This window comes from Phyllostomus discolor, chromosome 1, assembly GCF_004126475.2.
Source record: "Phyllostomus discolor isolate MPI-MPIP mPhyDis1 chromosome 1, mPhyDis1.pri.v3, whole genome shotgun sequence".
Classification (NCBI taxonomy): domain Eukaryota; kingdom Metazoa; phylum Chordata; class Mammalia; order Chiroptera; family Phyllostomidae; genus Phyllostomus; species Phyllostomus discolor.
In genome coordinates, this window is record NC_040903.2 from 79,552,315 (window position 1) to 79,558,666 (window position 6,352).

At 39.9% G+C, this 6,352-nt stretch overlaps 1 pseudogene; it reads right to left on the minus strand.

Annotated features, from left to right (window-relative positions):
- Positions 1-1,929: 1,929 nt before the first annotated feature.
- Positions 1,930-2,284, minus strand: LOC114493161 (annotated as a pseudogene).
- Between the last annotated feature and the right edge of the window lie 4,068 nt (positions 2,285-6,352).

The following is a 6,352-nucleotide window of genomic DNA, read 5'->3' on the forward strand; positions in this document are numbered from 1 at the left end:
GTTCTCAGTCTTGACTTCTTTCTTGGGCTTTCCATGGGCCATGGTGAGTGCTGGAGTCTCCTCAGCTACCACTTCACAAAAGGTATATATCTATATATATATGAAAGTGGGTAATTCAGAACTTGAAAATAAACTGGTCAAATATGCCTGATCTTTCTGATATGTCCAATCAAATGAAATTTGATTGTGATTGATATTGGGTAGGTTAGGCAATTGGTTCCCCAAAAGAATAGTTTTCTCTAGAAAATTGGCTAGAATGTAAGACAAGTAAATACAATATATTCTCTGAAGGTGGGTGCCGCTGCCCCCCTGCTTGTGTGTGGCCTTCACTAATGCATATGCGCTGCATGGTTTAGTGCACTTCGTGGGGGATGAGAGTGAGCATCCTGCCAGGATGAAGAGAGGAATACCTTAATATTATCACTAATGTTAGCAGCTATAATTACTCTATCTTAAAATATAACTGTACTTATTTACAATATTTTTTGTCACCAAAAACAACTTTGAATGTATAATAACTAACTGCAAAAGTATTTGCAGAAAATGAAAATAAAATTATGACTGTTTACTTCACTTGCACTCCCTTTTTGAGAAAAAAAATGGGTAGGTGGATACTTTCTTGCCTAAATTAGTAATTATAGAAATTGAACCTCATTATTCAACACCAAACACTGACTTTTTTGTCTAAACCAGCTGAGTTAGCATAATAATGTTGCTGTTGCTATTCAGTGAAGCAACTCAATAGAACCTGAGTTGGGATAGGGATGGGGGTGGAGTGGGCAGAGAGTCAATATGGTTTTTCCCTCCCTGCCTCCTTAATCTCCAAGCTGGGCTGGTGGATCATGACCTCTTCACTGCTGTGACTCTTGCTGTCACCTTTGTAATCCTCTTCAGCAGTAGCTGTTTCACCTTGTTCCTTGAAGTTGGGATGGGTTCAGAACTGAGCAACACACAGGATTTTAAAGATGGCAATGATCCAGTTCACAGTATGGGCTTGTGTGCATCTCCCCCTCTTTCTTTTTCTTTTTTTAAACAAGAAGTTTATTTAAACAGCAAGTCACTTGACTTGAAGAGAAAACTACCTAGGATTCATTTCTTCTAGTGTAATTTATCTCTACTTAAAGACAGATTGCTGCACATGTAACTGCTACATACAAAAAAGTTACAAAATTGTCCTTGCTTGTGATGCATACTTTCCTCATCTTGACTCATCCTACATTTGAGAAATGAGCCAAGAAAACAAAGTGTCCTGTGATTTTAGGGTCTGGGTTGTTTTGCTATTCCTCAATATTCTATTCACAGAACACGATACTAATCTTTTAGACTAGTTTTTTTTAATTGACAGAAATGACCATATTTTCCAGATGACCTCGGTTTTACAACGATAAATGAAAAACATTAAAATTCTCCAATCAAACCAGATATGCAAGGATTTATTTATTTTTTTGAGATTTCTTTTTTAATCTCTATTGTATTTTTTCCATTTTCCTTTAATCCCCTCATATCCCCCACCCCCTAGCAATCACCACACTGTTGCCCATGAGGCCTTTTTCCTTTTGTGCAAGGATTTTTATGTTGTTCTTTTTGTTAAACAATGAGATCAAAATAACTTACTGAAATATAAAGATAAGGACTGAATGAGCATGCCACTAATGGAGAAAGGGGGTATTTTCACAGAACCAGTATTTTTCTGCATTCTGTCTCCATTGGATGTCCATCAAAACATACCAGTGGCCATTTAGTTAAAAAGTGCAAATGTTTGTACACATACACCAGTTACTTTATGTACAATAAAGGAATGGGGAAAGGGAAGATGAGAGGTAGAAAATACTGTAGTCATCAGGATGCAGTGGAACCAAACTGCAGTTTTCTTTTTTTCCTTTTAAATTAATTAATTAGTTAATTAATTGGTGTTAAAGTACAATGCAGTTTTCTAATTGAGAATGTTTTCTTGGTCTGGAGGAACGGAGTTCTGAAGTAAAGTAGCAGGTTCCCTTTTTAGTAGATGCTTCCTGACTACTGCTGGAACACATCAATTGTATCTTCATCCTCTATGTCCAACTGTGCAGGTGTGTCTGTTTCATTGACTGGCTGCCCATCAAATCAGAATCTGATGTGACTCATTGACAAACCCTCTTGTTCACAATGGGCTTTCATTATTTTACGAAGTGGTACATGTCTTTTAATCTTAAACTGTACCACAGAACCATCCTGCCCTGCCACCTTCAAATTGATGATTGTTGTTCTCAGTCTTGACTCCTTTCTTGGGCTTTTTGTGGGCCATGGTGAGTGCTAGAGTCTCCTCAGCTGCCACTTCACAAATGGTCTGCACTGAACATGCAAACAAGCAGCACCAGGAGCAGCAGGAGAAGGACACAGCAGTGGGTGGAGGAGGGCCTTTATTTCTTTCTTACCGCCTTCCTAGCTGAGTTTAAACTTAGGCCCATTATTCTACCTCAGTTTGCTTTTCTGTTTTCTGAAAAGGAATGTAATATGTGCTTGCTAGTGAAATACAATGTACTAAATTCTATATCTAGGTTCCAGTTAACTTTCTTTCCCCTGTTGTTCCTCTCAGATTTGAGTTGCCATAGTGCCTGGGACCAAGGCATATCTTCAGGGGAATCTGAATTTTTCATATGGTCAAGATAAAGAGTGTGGGCAGATGGAAGCCAGTGTTTCTTTAAGATGAGGTCTTCTGGGATGCACTTATGTTTTTGTGTGAATTTGTCTCCTGGAGAGAGTTGCCTGCATCTTTCATTTTATTTTTAGACTCATATTCTTGGTAGAATTTTATCTGTCTACTCTCCAGCCAAATGGGGGGAATCTGCTTGTGATGCATACTTTCCTTGTCTCGACTCATCCTACATTTCAGAAATGAGCCAAGAAAACAAAGTCTCTTGTGATTTTAGTGTCTGGATTGTTTCGCTATTCCTAAATATTCTATTCACAGGACATGGTACTAATCTTTTGGACTAGGTGTTTTTAATTGAAAGAAATGACCATATGTTCCTGATGAGCTAATACCAAGAAAGGTAAAGATATAGTGGGAAGAAAGAAGAACAAACGGAAAGGGGAATGGAACTCTCACTTAAGTGAAATTTTCAGTACCTGCAACAGTGTGGGTTTGAGTTTGCTCTGTACTGGATTGAAATGAAGAGGTTCATGATGAGGATGAGATATGTAACCAGTTACAGAGTTCTTGCCACCAATGAATACTGTGGTAATGACTGGAGTCTTTAATTAGGAAAGCAATCAAGACTATAGGATTAGAGCTTCCACTTCAGAAAAGAAGAGACCTGGTTTCATTTACGACAAGCTCAGCTTGCAGATGATCATTTTGCTGTGGTTTTTAGAGAAGACCACCTTGGGAGAAAGGCACGTAAATCACATTTCACTGCTAGTTAAACAAATCAGGGAAAGTTGCAGGGGCAAACTCTCTCCAGAGCAAAGCCCTGCAGTAATTACCAACTTTCTCCTGTAAAGAGATGGTGACACATACAGTGAGTATGAGTCCTGGCTAGCTCTTTAGAGCAAAAGAATATCCACTTGAAAAACTGGTTCTCTTATGTTGGTGTTAGAAAGAGGGCTTTCTAACAGAGGGATTTGACAAGCCAGACAAAAGGCCTGGCTAAATAATCAAATATTCATGCAGGAGCTTCAGTTTTCCCTGCAGCACTTGTTCATACCACATGAACTCTGGTTGGGCCTAATGTTCTCCTTGAGTTAAGATCTCTTCATGTACACATTTTTCAATGATGACATATTTTATGTAGATATTGTCTCCATGGAATTCAAGCACTTGTTTAATTTGGAGGATGAGCAGTTTCTTTCCTATTTGATCAAGCAGGTAATGAACATTCTTTACTGTATCACATCCTCATAGAGGCTTATCTGTGGGCTTGCTGAGTGTACCACTGGCAACTGCACTGTTTGAGTTAACTGCTGGGCTGTGGAGCAAGTGATGATTCCTTTACTCTCTCCCTGTTCTCCTTAACAACATTCTACCTGTATTGGTACTGGGCATCGTGTGCCTTGCTTTGGTCCAAGGCCTGGTTTTATTGGGTTGGCCAAAAAGTTCATTTGGATTTTTCTGTAAGATGGCTCTAGCAGTGCTTAGTTATATTTTTCTTTATTGTAAACAATTTTGTTAGCTTGTATTATGACACCTGTCATAGCACCATGCATGAAAAATAAACTTATCAAAATTGGTGAATTTTTCTGTAGCCATTTTAATATTGAGGATGGAAGAAAATATGTAACATTTTCAATATATTATGCTTTGTTACTTCAAGAAATGTAAAAACACAACTGAAATGCAAAGAAATACAAGGTTTGTGCTGTGTATGGAGAAGGTACTGTGACTGATCGAATGTATCCAAAGTGGTTTGTGAAGTTTTGTGCTGGAGATTTCTCACTGGATGATGCTCCATGGTCAGGTAGATCAGTTGAAGTGGACAGCAATCAAATTCAGAAATCAATTGAGAACAATCAATCTTATACCACATGGGAGATAACTGACATACTCAAAATATCCAAATCAATAAACTTATTAGTGAAAATGAAAAATGTAACTTTTATTTTACTATAGAAACTAAGTGAACATTTTGGCCAAACCAATAATTAGTGTTCTCTTTATTGCAAGGACCAGAAACCTATTCAAACTAACTTAAGTAATAAAAAGGCTTGCTGAGAGAATAAAATGACTGCTCTTAGAAATAAAATATAGAAAGTAGATGACTTCCGGCAAGATGGAGGAATAGGTAGACGCACCGTACCTCCTCAAACAACCAAGATTAGAACAACAATAATTTGCAGATAGAATAACACCCAGAACTGATAGAGGATTTATCTGAATGGAAGTTGGACAGCCAAGAAGTTGAAGTAGACCCGTATATCCAGACTGGTAGGAGAAGATGACCCAGGTGGGTGTGGGGCTGGCTCGGGTGGGCGGCGCGCGGAGGTCGGGGAAAATTTGGCGCGAAATCGGCGAGACAGCCATCCGGGGTGCAAGAACGCAGCAGTGATCCCTGAGTATGCAAGCTGCAGCTGGGGGACCCAGTGAGGCAGTGATTGTGGACCAGGGCAGAGCTCGCAGCCCAGGATCCCAGAGAAGGATCTGAGATCCCAGGAGAATGGAACTACCACCATTGTCCCCTCCCGTCCTGGCTCCCGCCCCCGCCCCCACATATAACGTCACAATCTAGCGACTGGGGTGCCCAGCCCCGGGGAACACCTAAGGCTCCGCCCCCCACCATAACAAGAGTGACCAGACCGGGGAAAAAAAAAGAAAAAAAAAAGGAGAGACAGGGAGAGATACGTTTCCAACAGAACAGATCAGTCCCCCAGGACTCATCCTTTTGAGCGACCAAGAAATAGTCAATCTATCAGATGCACAGTTCAAAACACTGGTGATCAGAAACCTCACAGAATTCATTGATTTTTGGGCGCAAATTAGATGAAAAGATGCAGGTTACCATAAAAGAGATGCAGGAAGATATATGGAGGAGAGCCAATAGTGAAAGGAAGGAAACCGAGTCTCAAAACAATACAGTGGACCAGAAGGAAGATAGAATCAACTAAGCAGGAAAGCATGATGACATAAGAATTCAAAAAAATGAGGAGAAGCTTAAGAGCATCGAGGACACCTTTAAACATTCCAACATCCGAATTATAGGGGTACCAGAAGGGGAAGGGGAAAAACAACAAATTGAGCATGTATTTGAACAAATAATAAAGGAGAACTTCCCCAATCTGGCAAAAGGAATAGTCTTCCAAGAAATCCAAGAAGCTCAGAGAGCCCCAAAGAAGTTGGACCCAAGAAGAAACACACCAAGGCACATCATAATTACATTAGCCAAGGTAAAAACGAAGGAGCGAATCCTAGAAGCAGCAAGAGGTAAGGGGACAGTCACCTACAAAGGAGTTCCCATCAGACTGTCAGCTGATTTCTCCAAAGAGACCTTACAGGCAAGAAGGGGCTGGAAAGAAATATTCCAAGTCATGAAAGACAAGGACCTACATCCCAGATTGCTCTATCCAGCAAAGCTTTCATTTAGAAAGGAAGGGCAGATAAAGTGCTTCTCAGATAAGGTCAAGTTAAAGGAGTTCATCATCACCAAATCCTTATTTTATGAAATGCTAAAGGGGCTTATCTAAGAAAAGAAGATAAAGAAAAAACATGTATAGTAAAAGGACAGCAAACTCACAATTATTAACAACCACACCTAAAGCAAAACCAAAAGAAACTAAGCAAACAACTAGAACAGGAACAGAACCACAGAAATGGAGATCACATGGAGGGTTAGCAACAGGGGGGTGGGAGGAGGAGAGAGGGGAAAAAGGTATAGAGAAT